Source organism: Apodemus sylvaticus, chromosome 7, assembly GCF_947179515.1.
Source record: "Apodemus sylvaticus chromosome 7, mApoSyl1.1, whole genome shotgun sequence".
NCBI classification, from domain to species: Eukaryota; Metazoa; Chordata; class Mammalia; order Rodentia; family Muridae; genus Apodemus; species Apodemus sylvaticus.
Window position 1 is genome coordinate 111671124 of NC_067478.1, and position 18475 is coordinate 111689598.

The window sequence follows — 18475 nt, forward strand, 5'->3', positions numbered from 1 at the left end:
ACCCTGAAAGCTGAGGCCGGCCACACAGGACCACAGAGCACAGGCTGTCTCAAAATAACACAAGGGCTGGGTGTGGCTCAGTTGGTAGAGGGCTTGCCTAGCAGGCAGGAGGCACTGGGCTGGATTCCCAGCACTGAAGAAAATGGCCATGGTGGCTAATGCCTGTACCAGCAAATGAAGAGGCCCCAAACCCCGAGTTGGGTCACTATCAGCATTGCTCCGTGGCTGGCCACAGTTATTCCTGGGTGGTCTCCCTAATTAGGTGTAAAAATGAGTACAGCTGCCAGGTGGTGGTGGCGCAGGCCTTTAGTCCCAGTACTCAGAGTCAGAGGCAGGCGGATCTCTGAGTTTGGGGCCAGCCTGGTCAACAGAGTGAGTTCCAGAGAAACCCTGTGTTAAAAACAGGAAGACAGAGAGGGGAGGGAAAGGGAGGAGAGAGGGGAGTGGAGGGAAGAGTATGGCAGTCTTGGAGACACCATGTAGCCTGGTCTTCTCAGGCATGTGGCCCAGGCTGGGAGCTAGCACACAGATGGACTTGAACCTGAACAGGCAAAGCTGATCTTCTGTGATAGGAATCGGGGCAAAGGCTTTTCCTTGGAGGAACAGGCAGGAAGACACAAGATGGAACTTTATTGGGAGGCAAAAATCAGCCTCAATGCAGATTTCTACATTGATCAGCAGGTTTGTGGTTTTTTTTTTTTTAAGTTATCAGAACAATCAGGGTGTGTATTTAAGATGGATACTTAACTGTATTTCTCCAGAAAGGTCACTAGCAGGGCATGGGAGACAGGAGGATCAAAAAGTTCATGACCTCAGCTATGCAGAGAGCTCAAGGCTAGCCTTAGCTACATGAGATCATCTGCAAAACCAAAACAACAGGGATTTAAAGAATTTGCAGATAGACGCAGGATGGCAGCACACTTGCATGGTGTGTGTGAAGGTCCAGATTCAGTTACACAGCACAAAAAGAACTCGGATGGAGTGGCTTCCAGAGATATGTGTGAGAATCTGAGGGGGAGGAGGGAACTCAGAAACAGGAGACTTAGAATGTCAAGGTTGTCCTTGGCACAACATAGGTGCCAGGTCAGCCTGGGCTACAGCTCAACAGCACAGCACGGGCCTAGCCCGGGCAGCTGATGGCACCATCCCCAGCACTGCAACAGAAGGAGTGAAAGACGGGAAGTCCACGGCCAGCAAGGCTCATGACTGCGCCCAGGACTGACATGTAGAGAGCGAGCCAGCCCACAAGTGGTCCTCTGACCTCCACACATGCACCAAGATATGCACGGGAGCACATACACATGCATATGTGCACACACACATAAATAACAAGGTGCAACCTGTTAAATAAAAGCTTTAGTAGCTGGGCAGTGGTGGCGCACGCCTGTAATCCCAGCACTTGGGAGGCAGAGGCAGGCGGATTTCTGAGTTCCAGGCCACCCTGGTCTACAGAGTGAGTTCCAGGACAGCCAGGGCTATACAGAGAAACCCTGTCTCGAAAAAACCAAATCCAAAAAAACACACACCAAAAAACCCAAAAAAAAACCAACAAAAAAAAGCTTTACAGCTCAGTTGGGGGGGGGGGGACCTGGGGGCGTGGTCAATACATCCTGGAAGTTTCTGCAGCCAGATAAATAAAAGAGTCTTTTATCTTCTCAAAGGACTTCCTCCTGGGTGGGCCAAGTGAGGAGGATTTATTTTGATCTTAAAGAAAACACAACTACAATAGAGCCCTGGAGCTAGGCACCATAGGAGGCCCCACAGCTTGACCTCGTCATTAACGGCTATTGTAAATTTGTAAAAATAGTTATGGTCCATGTGTTCAAGGTTCTACCTGGCTACAGAGTGAGTTATGGACCAGCCTGAGTCCTAAACAAAATCAATCACTAATTTAGTCAAATACTCCAAAGGCATAGTGGAGCAGTCACACAGTGAGTGTAACAAGTGAGGAGCAGAGCACTGTGTGGATTTAACAGCTATAAGACCCCATCCCACCAGACAGCTCAGCAGCCTAGATCTCAGAAACCTGGGGTGCAGAGACTGGGCCCTACCCATGGCTGCAATGCACAAGCAATGGTGGCAACTTCGACTGAACCCCAAGAGGCCATCTGAAGATTTTGACCTCCAGGTCCCAGAATCTCTGCTTCTAGTCTATGATGCGACCTCTGGGCTGTGTGTGTGTGTGTGTGTGTGTGTGTGTATGTGTGAATCTGCCCCTGTACCACCACCCTCCTCCAGCCCCAGTAACCACAGTACTGCAGTGATTTTACATTCAGTCACTCTGAGATGACAGCCACCCTGAGGACAATGGCGACGCCTCAGACATCACCAGTGGCTGTCCCAGACAAGGGACATAGAGAGCTTCAATGGGGACTGCTGTGATGCCCAGAACAAGCACCAGTTCTCACAAGGAAAGGCTGAGGCCTTGGTGGCCAAGAGGAAGGGAAGGCAACAAAGATGGCGGAAGCTAAGGAGGAAACAACCGGTCACATCCCAGGGCAGACTGGGAGCCAGCCATACATGTCTCAGGGACTGGATGTAGAAAGGTCTGGTTAAGAGGATTTCCATGGACCAGTGAAATGGCTACGGGGTAAAGGTGTCTGCGGCCAGACTTGAAGACCTAAGTTTCACATAAAAGGACAGAACTCTGGGGACTTGTCCCTTAGCCTCTGTTCACATCCATCCCCCCCACACACATTAAAAATAAATGGCTAGATAAGACAATCTAAAATTAAATCTATAAATATGTATCAAAAATAAAAATCTAACATTTTTTTCTCCTATTTTTGGAAAAAATGGGTATCTGATTCAGGTGGTGGTGGCGCATGCCTTTAATCCCAGCAACTGGGAGGCAGATCTCTTTGAAGGCCAGCCTGGTCAACAAAGTTTCAGAACAACCAGAGTTACAGCAAGACCCTGTCTCAAATATCTATATCTATTTATATATATTTGAGACGGTATATATGTATGTATGTATACACACACACACACACACACACACACATTTGAGAAGCCTCGCGAATTGCTGAGTTTGAGGCCCGCCTGGTCTACAGAGCTACACAGAGAAATCCTATCTTAAAAAACAAAACAAGCAGGGCGGTGGTGGCGCATGCCTGTAATCCCAGCACTCTGGGAGGCAGAGGCAGGCGGATTTCTGAGTTCGAGGCCAGCCTGGTCTACAGAATGAGTTCCAGGACAGCCAGGGCTACACAGAGAAACCCTGTCTCGAAAAAACCAAATCCAAAACAAACAAACAAACAAACAAAAAAAACCAAAACCAAAACAAAACAAAACAAAATCTTTTTAAAAATGGTGTGTGTGTGTGTGTGTGTGTGTGTGTAGTTGGAACAATAGCTCAGCATTTAAGAGCATTAGTTGCTTTTCCAGAGGCTAACAGCCATCTCTAACTTAGGGAATCCAACACCTGATCTCAAGCACCAGGTTTGGTACATAAACACACGTGCAGGCGAAACACTTACACACATAAAATCAAAACTCTTTTCTTTTTAGAGTATTTGCTGGGCAGTGCAGCAGAGCACACTGTGGCTTCCCAGGCAGGTCTACAAACGCCAACTGTCCTGGCTGGCACAGAGATGGCCCTAGCTCCATCCGGTCCTCCCTTCCCCAGCCCACCTGCCTCCACACTCTTCTTAGCTGTGGCTAGCACTTCTCCTGTGTGTGTGTCCCTTGGGTCCGCTCCCGCGCTCTCGGATCTGCGTTCCCTGGTTAGAACACTCTGCCAGCTGTGGGGTGGCAACAAACGTGGGGGATGGGGGGACTCTGGCTCAGACATCCATACTCGATATGTAAGCACGCGATCAGGTCCCCAGGCCAGGGATCACCCTTCTGTGTCTCCAGGCCTGGTACAGGGATAGCACATGGTGGTCAGGTAAGTGTAAAGTGCTGCATCATTTCTCAGTCCCACACAAAGCTGCCTCCTTCTGTTTCCTTTCTTTTTTTCTGTTTTGGCAGAGTAACTCATGCAGCCCAGGCTGGCCTCAAACTCTGTATGGTAGAGGATGGTCTACAACTCCTAATCTCCGTTTCTACTTTCCAAGTGCTAGGATTACAGGTCTGCACCACCATGTTTATGTAGTGCTGATGGCTTTACATGAATGTTAGGCCAGTATGTTAATACACCGCACACAAATATTCTCTTTCTCTCTCTCTCTCTCCCTCCCTCCCTCTCTCTCTCCTAAACACAGATATCCAGAAAGCTCTTCTACAAAGGTCTTGTGTCCACTCATGGCTGGACCAATACAGTCCAGGTCTGCAGACTATCTAGGTTCCCTAGTGGCTCTCTGAGCCCTTGACCTCCGCATGGGTTCCTGCCGCCACCCTTCCCGGGGGAGCTGCCCACCTAGTAACGGTCAGAGGCCATACTGTGAACCCATCCTTCTTTCCCACTTCTGCCAGTTTAGCCTTAGAAAGAAGGAAGCTGGTTCTCTAACAGACCTGGGCTCCGGCATTTGGTCACCAGCAGCCTGAACAGCACCTTCTGGTGCAAGAGCCAGGTCTGTTTAATTTTTTCTATACAGAGAGTGGAGCAGGTGGGACAGCTGTGTGAACCTGGAGGCGGGGTCATCCAGGCCCCCAGGGAAGGGAACCAAGCAGAAGCAGGGAAGGCAGAGTGAGCCAGCTGCATCTCTTGAGAAGCCTGGGCAGGATGTACAAAGGTGCTGGGTGGAGACCCCTTCCCCGTCTCCAAAATTCGAGACCTCAGAGCCCCAAGCTATGAGGTTAGAGGTCATGCTGCGGCATAAGCTCCACCTTCTATCTCTGGCAAACTGACTAGGGCCTCTGGTGATGGTGGGGGTGTCTCAAGTGACAGGGCGAAGCCTTCCTGCTGCCTGCACAACCTGCTCCTATCAACTCCCTCCCTCCCTGCCCACACAGACTCCATTTCCCCATTACACCAAATCTGACTGATGATTCCCACTTATGCTGTCCCCTCCCTACCTCCCTGTCCCTAGACCACGCCTCCATCCCAGCAGCCTTCACACCAAGACAGGACCAAGCCTGCTCTCTCCCCACTCTCCCCTCTACTGACCCAGAATTGGGAACACACAGACCCTAACGACATCAGGGTGGGGCAAAGGACTGACTCCACCACCTCACGGACAAGGACCCTGACGCTCAGGTGGCGGTGGTGGTGGCGGGGCACCTGCCTGGCCACGTGAGCTCAGGTCTGGGGTGGCTTGCAGCCCGGCAGTCCCTCCCTAGCCAGGAATCCGGCAGGACCCAGATCAGTCCCGCCCTTGGCACTCAGGCCCAGTGCCACCTGCTGTGGTCACATCTGAGGGCCAGCTTGGGCCGGGAGCAAGAGCAGGAAATAGCTAGAGTCACTTGGTTCTGGAACTCCTCAGGCCTAGATGTAATCCAGAACTTGGATTACTTCTAGAATCCACCAGATTCTACTCAGCTCCCTTGTTGGTTAAGCAGGCACAATGGCACCTGCCCCAAAGGGAAGTTAGGATTACAAAGTTCTTGCCATAGTATCCCAACATACAGCATTCTTGAGGATAGGTCATTAAAGTGTCCCCCAAACAACTTTAAGGAAGGACCCAGGTATAGATCCCCAGCACCCACACAAAGCCCTGATGCACATCTCCCACACTTGGAGATGGACGAAGATCCCTGGGGTTTATGGGGCTTACCAGCCAGCCAGCCTAGCCTACAGTGATGAGTTCCAGGCTCAGTAAAAGACCCTAGTCTAAAAACCTATGGTAGACAATACAGCAAGAGAAACCTATCATCAATTTCTAACATGCACACCCACACCTGTGACAGCATTCATCCTACACAAACAAGTAAACTTGAAGCACCTGTAATCACTCCTCTGCTTGTAACTTTCAGGGGCTCCCACATGTCCCCCAGGGGCCTGGGAGGTCTTGCCATTCCTCATCAGCCCCCACTCTCCTATCTATTCCCTGGAGCTGGACTGATAGGAGGAGGAGCCCAGTGTATTCCTGCCTCAGGGCCTTTGTTTATCCCCACAGTGACCTTTCTATGACAACTCTGGTTTCCTGTGTATACTGAGGGTTCAGGTGAGTGGTCCCTTCCTCAGAGAGGTCTAGCTGCTTCCGGGTGAGCCAACACCCACCCTGCCCTACCTACTTTCTTTTTCCTCACTTTCTCAGATGATCGCTATAGCTGGAACCCTCCAGAGCAGACAGGAGATGGGGTCACTCTCCCCAGAGTCCTGCTCCCTAGCACACAGATACAGAACATAGACCCCACAGTCAAAGACTAGTCACAGCCTACATGAGGTAACAAGACAGATAGCAAGATGTCCAAGCGAAAGCCACCAATGACCTATATGTTCACCCAGCAGGAGAGGCTAGGGCAACTGGTCTCAGAAAGAGTTCAGGGTCAGCAGCCCTCCAGAATGTGGGGCACGAACTAGCCTCTGTGTGGAGGAAGTCCCCTCCATATTTGAGAAATTTTTGTGTTTGATAGTGTGTTTTCTTTATTTTGAGGTAGGCTCTCCTGCAGCCCAGGCTTTGAAGCCTCTCTGAAGCTGAGTAAGACCCTGAACTCCTGATCCCCTGCCTCTGTAAGTGCTGGGATCTCGGGGGCTGTCTGGCTGGCAGATGGAACCCAGAGATTTGTGCATGCCAGGTAAGCATGTAAGCACTAAGTCCAGCCCGGGGCGGGGCGGGGCAGGGCGGGGTGCATCTGCTTGCATCGTTCTGCAGAGACAGCTGGCGGGTGGAGCTCATCCACGGACTCAGGAGAGCACAGCATCTGCCTCTGGGGGTGTGGTGGCCCTCATATGATCCCACCACTCACTGGTGGCAGGTAGATTTGGAGTTCAAGGCTATCCTCAGTTACACAATAAACTCAAGGCCAGCCTGGGCTCCATAAAACCCTGCCTTAAAAAAAAATATGAGAAAACAGAGTGGTTGTATATATCTGAAATTTCTTGCACTCAGGAGACCAGCCTGGGCTCTATGAGACTTTATCTCAAACAAAACAAAAGTTATGTGTCAGTCTCCAAGGTGATGTGAATTCCAGGTTTTTGCAGTTCAATTTATAACTTTATAACAGGCAAATATCTGACTTGTCACCATCCAGTTGTATGAATAGATGAAAGCACTTTCATGAATGACAGGAAGCGGTTTGATCTGTGGAGCCCCGGGTCTCCCCCAGCCCTTCCAGGGCCCTGGATGTCTCAGATAGACCAGCTAGTGGAGAGGTGTGCCCGTTAGGCTACATGAACGCACTCCAAAGAAAAACACCTATTAATAAATGGCCCGTGCAGGGCACACACATCCCACAGGAGCTGGGCTGACTGCGGACAAGGGACTCTTGCTTTTTCTGTCCCCATTTTGTCTTCTGGTTATTTAAAGTCTCAGAACGTAGCTCTAGCTGACCTCAACTCTTCACCCTGACTGGGGATCCTGTCCTAGAACTGTATGCTTTCTCTACTTGGATCTGGTAGACACGGAAACTGAAGCTTCCGGGGTAAAGGAACTCAAGACCAAAGCCACAGGTACAAACAGCCCTGAGCACTGAGCCCCACCCAAGCTGCTGCGATCCTGCCTCAGCTTTCCAGCACTGTCTGCTCATCCCCAGCACATCTGGGAGCCAGGGTAAAAAGAAGCCAGTGGGGCTGGAGAGATGGCTCAGCGGTTAAGAGCACTGACTACTCTTCCAAAGGTCCTGAGTTCAAATCCCAGCAACGACATGGTGGCTCACAACCATCTGTAAGGAGATCTGATGCCCTTTTCTGGTGTGTCTGAAGACAGCTATAGTGTACTCACATTAAATAAATAAATAAATTCTTAAAAAGGAAAAAAAAAAAAAAAGAAACCAGTGAACCCTGAACACAGGAAGGCCATCGCAGCCTCCTCCTGGCACCAATTAAGAATGTGGGTGGCCACGGGTAGAGTGCAGCCTGTCAGTTCAGTCACAGACTCTCCATGTGTGACCAGCACAAGGACATCACTGTCCCAGTGTCCCCATCTGCAAATAGGGTCCTAACACTTGGCCATGCCGAAGCTGAACAGGAAGCTAGTGTCTGCCACATGCAGGGTGCTGTCACAAAGGCAGTGGGGGGCGGGGAGGGCAGGGGATGTCATCCCCAGGAACTACAAGAAGCACACCCACTTCTCCTTGGCACCCAGTGAGGACATGAACACCACCTCTCCTGTCAGGTGACTCAACACCATCTTAAATCTGCTTCCTCCTCAACAGTCACCTGCTTCCTTCAGACCCCAGAGCACACAGAAGCCTGGTGACCCTCAGGCACAGTCAGAAGGATGACAGAAACAACCAGAACACCAGAGAAAGTGGGCAGGTCAAAGTCAACCATGTGATATGTAAAAGAACTGGTGTGTGTGGGGGGGGAGAATCAGGTCATTTGATAGGTGTGGATGTCAACACCCGGCTTTTCCTGCCTTTGCGTGTGTAATTTGAATGTACGTGAGTCTGTGAGGGCGCATGTGTGGACATGAGCCTGTGGACTCGGCTGAAGTCAGGGCCTTTCTCCATTGCCCTTCACCTGTGGATCTGCTGTCTAACTAGTCAGCTTCTTCCAGGGACTTCCTGCTGTGGCTTCCCTCCTAATGAAGCAGCCACTACACCTGCCAGCTAGTCATGTTTGCTCTGGAGACCCAAAGACTGGCCCCCGGGCTTGCATGGGCAATAATAATCCTCTCAGTAATTGCACGAATGTCCAGGAAGGGTAATACACACCTAGGAGTCCTGTACTCCAGAGGCATGTGGCAAAAATATTAGAAGTTCCAGACTAGCCTACATTATATATAGAGACAACCTGGTCAAAAAAAAAGGAGAGAGAGAGAGAAAGAGAGAGCTCAGCAGTTAAGAGGATCCAGGTTTGATTGACAGCACCAACATCTGTAACTCTAGTTCCAAGGGAACCCAGCACATTCTGTTGGTCTCCTCAGACAGACATGCATGTGGAACACATACATATATGCAGGCAAAACCTCATACACATAAAATTTTAAAATCCTGTTTTGGTGAGATCGGGGTTCAAGACAGGGTTTCTCTGTATAGCCCTGGCTGTCGTGGAACTCTCTCCATAGACCAGGCTGTCCTCAAACTCATAGATCTGCCTGTCTCTGCCTCCCAAGTGCTGTGATTAGAGGTGTGTGCCACCACCACCCGCTTAACCAATCTTTTTTTTCTCTTTAAAGAAACAAATGAAGCTGTGCAGGTTGGCGCACACCTTTATCTCGGCACTCAAAAAACAGAGGCAGGTGGATCTCTGTGAGTTCAAGGCCAGTGGCTAACAAGGTAATTCCGGGCCAGCCAGAGGAAGTAGTGAGACTCTGTCTATCCCCCACCCCCAACCCCTGCCAACAAAGAGGAAAGAAACACGAAGGACACATGAGCAGAGGCCTCGAGAGAATCAGAGGGAATGCCACCGGAAGCAACAGGCAGAAAGGAAGGTCCACGCCCAAATCCAGGAGCAGCAGTGGCCCATGTCCAGGGCTTGGTCTGCTTTTCCTCCTTTCCCTTCAAGATGGGTTAGAACTCAGGGCCTCTCACACTAAACTAGGCTGCGGCGCCCACTCAACCATCTCCCAGACCCTCACAGGCACACACAACATTCTCCGAAGGAGACTGCATGTTCAGCTGTGGCAGAGAACAGCAAGGGCTTGAAGTGGGGGGTTGGGGGGAAGTATACTCCCTAACCTCAGCAGAAAGCTAAGCAAGAACTGAAGACAGAGGGGGACTGGGGAAATGCCAACAAATGTGGCTGTCGTCAGCAGTGCTGTGCCTGATGCCTACAGACAAATTAAAAGCAAACAGACCAAAGCCTCAAGATCTGGGGTTCCAAAGGTAAAATGCTCCCCTAGGATACAGGAAGCCCTGGGTCCCATCCCTCCCTCCACATAAGCCAGGCGTGGCACTGAACACCTGTCATGCCAGCCCTGGGGAGTAGAGGTAGGGGATGCAGGGGTTCAAGGTCACTACCTAGACATTGAAGTTGAGGCCAACTTGGTTTTTTGTTGTTAAAAAAGTGTGTGTGTGTGGGGGGGGGGCAAGCTCAGGGCGCAGAGGGCAGAGGAAAGAACCAAGATTTCCCAAAGAAAAGACTCATATTGTTAAGATGTGGAATAAATGTAGTAATATCACAGCCACCCAAAGGAAATAAAGAGGAAGACGGGCTGTCAAGATGGCTCAACGGGTAAAGAAGCTTGCTGTGCAAGCGAGAAACCTGAGTGGGATGCGGAAACAAAGTAAAGATGGAGAACTGACTCCAGTCACCTCTGTTCTCTGTATACACACATTCCTACACATACAACACACACACACACACAGAGATATACACTCTCACATATATAAACACCACACACACATACACCACACACTCTCACATATACACACACACAGATACACATACTCTCACATATACACATACCACATACACACACACACACACTCACACACATACGCACCACACTCACACACTAACACACACACCATGAATGAATGAACTAATATTTGTAGACATTTGTTTATTTTTGAGACAGGGCCTCACTCTGTAGCCCTAGCTAGCCTGGAACCCATTATGTAGACCAGGTTCATCTTGAACTCAGAGATCCACCTGTCTCTGACTGTCACACCCAGGTAAGATCCGTGTATTCTTATTTTATGTGCATGATGGTTTGCTGCCTGTGTGAACGTGCACCATATGTAATCAGTGCCCTCAGAGGCCAATGAGGTCAGATCCCCAGGGACTGGAGTGACAGAGGGCGGTGAGCCAGGCCCTCGGCCAGAACGAGCTCCTCAAGCATCTCTCCAGTCTATACAACATCACCTTACAGAGACTAAAGAGCAGCATGGGAGAAACTGAAAACCCTGGAGGAAAAAACTACGAAGAAAGCAAATGGCTGACCACGGTGAAGTCTCTGGAGACGGAGAGGAAACAAAGGGCCTGAATTAGTGTTCAAAGGCTCCCCCCAAAAAGTCCAGAGCCAACAACTTCATGGTGAATTCTAAGAAACACTGAAAAGAGAAGGAGCACCACTCTGCAGAGACTCCGCAGAATGAACTGGAGGGAACACTTCTGAGCTCACTCTGCAAGGCCAGCATTCTTCACACTACTTAGGAAGTCAGAGGGAGGCATCAGACAGTTCCCCTCCTCCTGGAAGGCGTGAGAGTAAAAGGGAGTTTGGTGCCAGATGCGGGACGGGAGGCCCTGGGCCCATCACAGGCTATAGTCGCTGCCGTTGGCCCAGCAGAGCTAAGTGGTCAGACCACCTCTGAAGACACCACACTCATGGAAAGCTGCTGCCTGCTGGCCAGCAGCGAGTGCTAGAGGTGCTGAGAAAGAAAGCCATCAGTGGTCCTTCCTGGCTGTGGCCCACAAGCTACCATAACAACCTGTCTGGAAAGATATGAGCACTGGTACAGCAAGGCTATCAGGATTACTACTGGGATACACTAACCACAGGAGGGCCACTCTACAGGAAGAAACTGAAGCTGGCCAGAGGCTGGGAGCTAGAGAGCTCCAGGATTTGGGGGAAGTACTTACTACAGGGTGTTTTTTTTGGGGGGGGGGGGGTGTTTGTTTGTTTAAACAGGGTCTCTATATAGTCCTGGGACTGGAATTGTAGATCAGGGTGGCCATGAGATCTCGTGTCTGTCTCCGGGGACTGGGACTAAAGGCTAGTTCCGCCATGACCATCTGGACCTACTACTGTTGTTTAACTGACAAACTGGATTCTAAGTGCTGAAGTTTATAGCTCTGACTCAGGCTGCTCTCAGCCTCTGCAGTGAGCAGTTCTTCGTGTGGACATGAACAGCTTATCAGCATGGAAGAGGAACTGCAGGGGGCTTGCTCAGAACAGATCTCAACAGGACAGCTCTACCAATGCCTTCAAAATTCAAGAAACATTTGGAATCAGGAACAGAAAGATGTTAAGAAGCCAGGCATATGCCTCTAATCCCAGCACTCAAGAGGCAGGTAAATATTTGTGAGGCCTATATAGGGAGTTTTAGAACAGCCAAATCTACATAGCGGGACTGTATAAAAACAAAAACAACAACAACAAACAAGCCAAGTGTTGTGGTGCATGTCTTTATTCTGATCTATAGAGCAAGTTCCAGGACAGGCAAGAGTACACAAAGAATCCCTGTTTTTGAAAAACTAATATAGGGCTGAAGAGATGGATCAGAGGCACCGACTATTCTTCCAAAGGTCCCAAGTTCAAATCCCAGCAAACACATGGTATACAACCATCTGTAATGAGATCCGATGCCCTCTTCTGGTGTGTCTGAAGATAGCTACAGTGTACTTACATATAATAAATAAATAAATTTTTTTAAAAAAAGAAAGAAAAACTAAAATAAATAGCAAATAAAATAAAGATTTTACAAACCAGCGGGCAAGGAGGAGTGCTGAGAAACTGTCTTCTGGACAGGGCACACCTGTAGCTACACTGCTTGCTGATCCAGCCTACCAACATTTTATTATGCTCAGAGGAGGGGCTCATGAGGCTCCTCTCCTCACCGAGGGGAAGGGTTCTGGGAGGCAGTGTCATGGGCAGTAAGTAACACATAGGCACATTCACATGCATGCACACACACACACACACACACACAGGCACACGCACATGCACACACACACACTTGCGCGCCTTTGCAAACAACCATAACTAAGTCAGTGGGAGGAGGGGTGAGGGAGAAGAAACAGACTGCCTCAGCTAATTTCCTCTCTCTTTTTTTCCTGAAACAGGGTCTGTCTTCATACTCTGGCTATCCTGTAACTCATTATGTAGATCAGGCTGGCCTTGAACTCATAAAGATCTGCCAGCCTCTACCTCTGCAGTGGTGGTGGTATTAAAGGCATGCACCACCATATCCAGCTCTTCCCTACTTTTTATTGCCGTGACAAAACACCATGAGAACTAACGGCAGCTTATAAAAGCAAGCATGTAAGCTGGGCACACGGTAGCTGAGAGTGAGCTAGGTGACGACCGCCACAGTGGGGAACCTGGCCGCAGACAGCCGGCCGGCCACAGCACTGCAGTACTACGGCTGGGGTAGGCTGAGAACTTACATCTGATGTGCAGGACCCAGAGTGAGGACTAACTGGGAACAGTGCGAGCTTTTAAAACCTCAAAGCCCACCCCAGAGTGTTCTGAACAAGAGGGTAGATTATATATAGTTAGTATAACAAAAGTTATGTATATATTTTTAAAGATTTATTGATTGTTATATGTAAGTACACTGTAGCTGTCTTCAGACACACCAGAAGAGGGCATCAGATCTCATTACGGATGGTTGTAAGCCACCATGTGGTTGCTGGGATTTGAACTCCGGACCTTCAGAAAAACAAGTCAGTGTTCTTAACCATCTCACCAGCCCCAAAAGTTATATTTTTATTAGGCTAAGGGTCACCACACAAGGTTCTAAATTCCTATGTTCTAAGCCTATCTCCCTAAGGCAGCTCACCTGTGCAAAATACCTTCCTTAGCTGTGGGTCAGGTCTAATCTCTAACAGAAATCTGATTCAAGGGTCAGAATCCTGGGGGAGCCTCTCCAGCCACACACGTGACAGATCAAGGTGTCATCTCTCCAGATGTGCAGAGCACAGCCTGCTCTTGGCCTCTCTTCCACACTGTCCAGCGGGCATCACAGGGTTCCGGGACTGCCTGGTTACCCTGAGTGAGTGATGTCACTGGATTCTGGGGTCAGGTGCAGCCTCGGGTGTCGTGGGTCCTGACTGAGCCATTTTTACCCGTCTAAAAGGCATTGTTTACTACGCTCCTTACACTCAGCGGCACACCTCTTCCAACAAGCCTCACCTCCTAACCAAGTGTTCTTTGGTTCTACCAAATGGGGACCAAGTATTAAGCATGTGAGCCCGTGGTGCATTCTCAGACACTGCGATGACCAAGCATTCAATGTTTAAATGAATGAAATTCCAAAGGTTTTTGTTGTTTTGTTTCTGTTTTTGTTTTTCTGAACTTCACAAAGAAACAGTGTAAGCTGGCATGGAAGTACTTCCAAGTGCTTGGGAAGCTGAGGCAGGACAGTCACACAACCTGGGCTACACAGCCAGAACTCACCACAAAGACAAAACATGACAACAACTCATGAGGCCCCTCTTCACAGCCTGAGGAGCTAGTGCTAGTGAGGCTGCTGAGGGGAAATGGGTCGTGTTTCTCTCGTGATGTGGATATTGCTCACTGGATGCTCCGGTGAACAGCACCACCTCACTAAGACATTTGAGTTTGGAGGGATGTGCTAAAGGGCTCTAGGGAAATTAGAGGAACTGGGTGTGGCCTGGCCTGGGTCACACACCTTTAATTCCAACTCTGGGGAAAGGTAAAGGGGGTGAGCCGGATGATGATCTCTGTTTGAGGCCAGCCTGGCCTAAATACTGAGTCTCAGGCCAACACAGGTACACAATGAGACTCTGTCTCAAAAAAAAAAAAAACAACTGTAAGGGCTGATACTATGACTTAGTTGGTAAAGTGCTTAACTGGAATATTAAGAAGTCCCAGGTTCTAGCCCCAGCACTGATTAAACAGGGTGTGGTGTGGTAGCAGTGCTTGTCACCTGGCACTGGAGTCTTGGCTAGGCTGGACTAGACTGTATGATGAGATCCCACAGGAGGGCTGACAATGAGCCTCCTAACATGCATGGGGGTGGGGGGAGTCAATCTCCAATCCCCCAAAAAGTAAGTAAATAAGTTTAAAAGGCCTGGAGCTTGGTACAGCACGGAAGCACAGTGGACTCCTGACACCATTAGGACAGAAGCCCAGCCAGGCCACTCCTGGGAGTCCAAGCCAGTGAGCAGACTTTGTTCCTCCAGAGCCTGGCTGTGTGTGCGAGAGGGGCGGAGCCAAGCTGGGGAATGGGCAGTCTGTGGTGCACAGGGCTTGGCGGCTGGGGCTTGCCATGAAGTGGGTAGGTCCATCTCGGAGGCCATCTGTGCTTCTTTGACCTACGGCCCCTACTGTTTTTGAGCCAGTCTCACACCATAGCCCAGGTTGAATTCTTGGCGACCCTCCTGCCTCAGTGGCACTGCCTTGTGTGCAAGGCAAAAAAAGTTGTTCTTTTGTAGGTGTATGGCAAGGGACAGGAGAGTTGCTTCCTGCCTCCAGCTTAACTGCCTTTCTGGAACGTGCGTCACAGCTTTACGGCCCACTGGTTTTAAGTGGCTGCTAGGGGTTTTGTGGATTCAGGTTGTGAAACTGTTCTCACTGATTTCAGGACGTTTTAATCTCCCCAAGCTCTGTGTGCATCAAGCACTCGCTCCCTCACCACCTCCCGAGACCACAGCTCTACTTTCTGTCTCGGGGAACCCGCCTGTTCTTCCATGTGGCTTCTCATGTCTTTCTTTCTATTATGTTTTTCTGGTGGATTGTTGCTTACTTGCTTTTATAATTTTAAAAAGGCCTTCACTGTACATGATATTGTGTTCTAGAAGGGCATTTTCATATCTGAGTATCAGACACTGCTTACCCCCACTAGTCTTCATGCCCTACACTCGTACAGTTTCTCATGCCTCACACACAGTCCACACAGTCATGACTTTATGTCTGTATAAATCCAGGCTCTAGGGCTATGGTTGGCACTGACCATGAGTTAGCAGAGCACTTGCCTAGCACATAGGAGCTCCAGGTGCCATCTTCACCCTCCCCCACCCCCCAAGCAGATGTGGTTGGTGCTGGGTCATCCCAATGCCGGGAAAGTAAAGGCAGAAAGGTCAGAAGTTTGAGGTCAGCCTCCTCTAGATTTGAGGCCTGTCTCAGCAACATGGGACCCTGTCTCAAAAACCCCCAACTGCTGTCCACACAAACCCAGGCAGGCCTTGACCCTCCCCTTGCTGTGTGTAGGTGCAGTGTCTCACTGTGACCCAGATCCACAGAGCACGACACACATTGGTTTGGCCCAGCTGGGTGGAGCCCAGGTCACAGTGTGGCAAAGAGCACACCTGTCTACTTTGCTGCGTGACTCTTGGTGACTAAAGCAAAGGTGGGTGTAAGGTGACACAGGGAGATGGCCCAGGTACCAGCAAAGCAAGGGCACACCCAGGAAGAGGAACCTTAGGTCAAGCAAACAGAGAGTATAAATACTTCTAGAAGGAATTACAAGGGGAACATGAGGCAGTAGCAGAGGGCCCTGGGACTGCCCAAGGGAGGGAAACCTGAACGGGGCAGGAAGTGAGATGCAGCACTGCCTGAGGGTCAGGAAGTGCAGACAGGCTCAGGGCGACCAAGGCTTGGTGGGGCTGGGATAGAATAAAGAAGGGGGCTGTGACGGCTCAGCAGTAAGGTGCTGTCAGTCCAGTCTTAAAGACACCGAGGAAGGAGAGAAGCAAGTCTTGAAAGTTGTCCTCTCACCAACACACACACACCCTCACGCACATCTCAAGTGGTTAAGGCTGGATGTGATGCCACACGCCTTTCAGTCTCAAAAGCTGGAAGGCAGAGGCATGTGGATGTCTGTAAGAGTCTGAGGCCAGCCTAGTCTACATAGCAAGCTCTAGAATAACTAGAGCTACATTATAGAGATCCTGTCTCACAACAACACAACACAAAACAAAACAAAACAAAACAACAAAAATAAAGAGGGACTTGCTGAGCGGTGGTGGTGGCGTACACCTTTAATCCCAGCACTTGGGAGGCAGAGGCACATGGCCTCTGAGTTAGAGGTCAGCCTGGTCTGCAGAACGAGTTCCAGGACATCCAGGGCTACACAGAGAAATCCTGTCTTGGAAAAAAAATATACAATTGCATTTGTAGAACACAAGCACTGATGTTTTCTGAGTGGCTACTTTCTAACCAATACACTGAAGCATTTCCACCATTTTTGGAATCGCTGGAGCCCAGGCCTGCACCACCACATGCCCCTGGGTTTGGGGCAGGCTCCTTGGGGGTGGGGGTCAAATGGACAAGACTGAGGCAGCAGGCAATGCGGGCCTGGACAGCTGACGAAACAGCACAGCCATCAAAACCAACAGGAGTCTGGGATGCACAGACAGATTTCCGCACCGGGGCTGCCTGACCTGCCCTCCACAGCACCTGACAGGAGACCCCGTCTCCAACGAGGTGAAGGCCAGAACCCACGCCTTACCCACACCTGGAGCTATATCCTGAGGCCCACATCCACAACAGTGCACATGAAGCCTAAGAAGGAATAAAGTAAGCCTGAGGCTCACTTGGTCCAGTGCTGGCTGGCACGCAGTCCTGAGTAGCAGACTCAGTGCTGGTGGACTCAGGACATCAGGAGCCCAAGGTCACCCTCAGATGCACGATGAGCCTGAAGCCAGCCTAGGCCAGGCCAGGCCAGAAGAGGCTTCAACAAGTCTTTATGAACAGCCTTTTTTATTTCCGTGTGTGTATGTGTGTGTGTGTGTGTTATAGACAGTATCCTGGTCTGTGGTTGACTAGGTCTCCATCACTGTGCTATAGTGTCTTAGCTTTTTTATTTTGTTTGTAGAAACCCACAACATAGCTGGGGTTGGGGACCCGCACCTTTAAGCCCAATACTTGGAGGCTGATATTTAAAGCCAGCCTAGCTACATAGCCAGTTCCAAGACAGACAGAATTGCTTAGTGAGACTCTGTCTAAGATAGATGGATAGGTGGACAGACAGACAGACAGAGTGGTCACAAGCTGATCGTTTAATGGGCATTCAGAGCTGGGTGTGCTACGGCACCTCTACCACCAGCGTGCACCGAACTGAGGCCCAAGAGGCTCATGTTCCAGGTCAGTGTGAGAAGCAAAGCAAGAACTCCCAAAAAAACCAAATAGAAACAAAATTAATGTTTAAAGGCCCTAGAACATCCAAAACAATTGAGAAAAAGAACAAAGTGTCCCCACAGCCTGATTTCAACACTGAGCAGAGATGCAGTCATGAACAGATGTGGCTTGTGCAGATGTGGGAACCACTGGGCAGTGCTCCAGCAGCACCCAAAAAAGACCATGCCCGTCTGACAAGGCCATCCAATGCTCTTCAGCTTTTCAACTCTCACTTTCTAATCTATACAGACTGCACCAGCTAGGATAGGACTGGGCTCCAACAGTAAAGTGCCTACCTAGGATGCCCCAGTGAAGGGTTGGAGGTGTGGCTCTGCTATAGCACTTTCCCTCTACCCCCTAATTAGGGGCTGAAGAGCCAACTCAGCAGGAGGGCACTTGCCTGAAATCCATCAGTGAGAAACTAGGGATATTATTTAATGGTGGAACTTTTGCCTGGAATCCCCCAGTGAGGCACTGAGGGCATGGCTCAGTGGTAGAGCCCCTGACTAGAATCCCTGTGGAGAGGAGACAGGTCTGGTTCAGCGGTAGAGGCCTTTCCTAGTATACATGAGGTCGTGAGTTTCATCCCCAGACCTGGAAACATCAAAAGAAAGGTTGGGAAGATGCTCTTACATGCAGACTTGAGGATAAGGTCTAGATCCCAGGCACTAACATGCCAGGCTCTCCTGGTGTCTGCCTGCCAGGGTTTGTGGGCAACAGATAAGAGATCTCCAGAACAT

At 49.9% G+C, this 18475-nt stretch overlaps 1 protein-coding gene across 10 annotated transcripts in view; it reads right to left on the bottom strand.

The window, feature by feature from the left end:
• Positions 1-18475, bottom strand: part of Dnm2 (dynamin 2) — an 83666-nt gene that overhangs the window by 52815 nt on the left and 12376 nt on the right. The gene's annotated exons all lie outside the window — the stretch shown is intronic.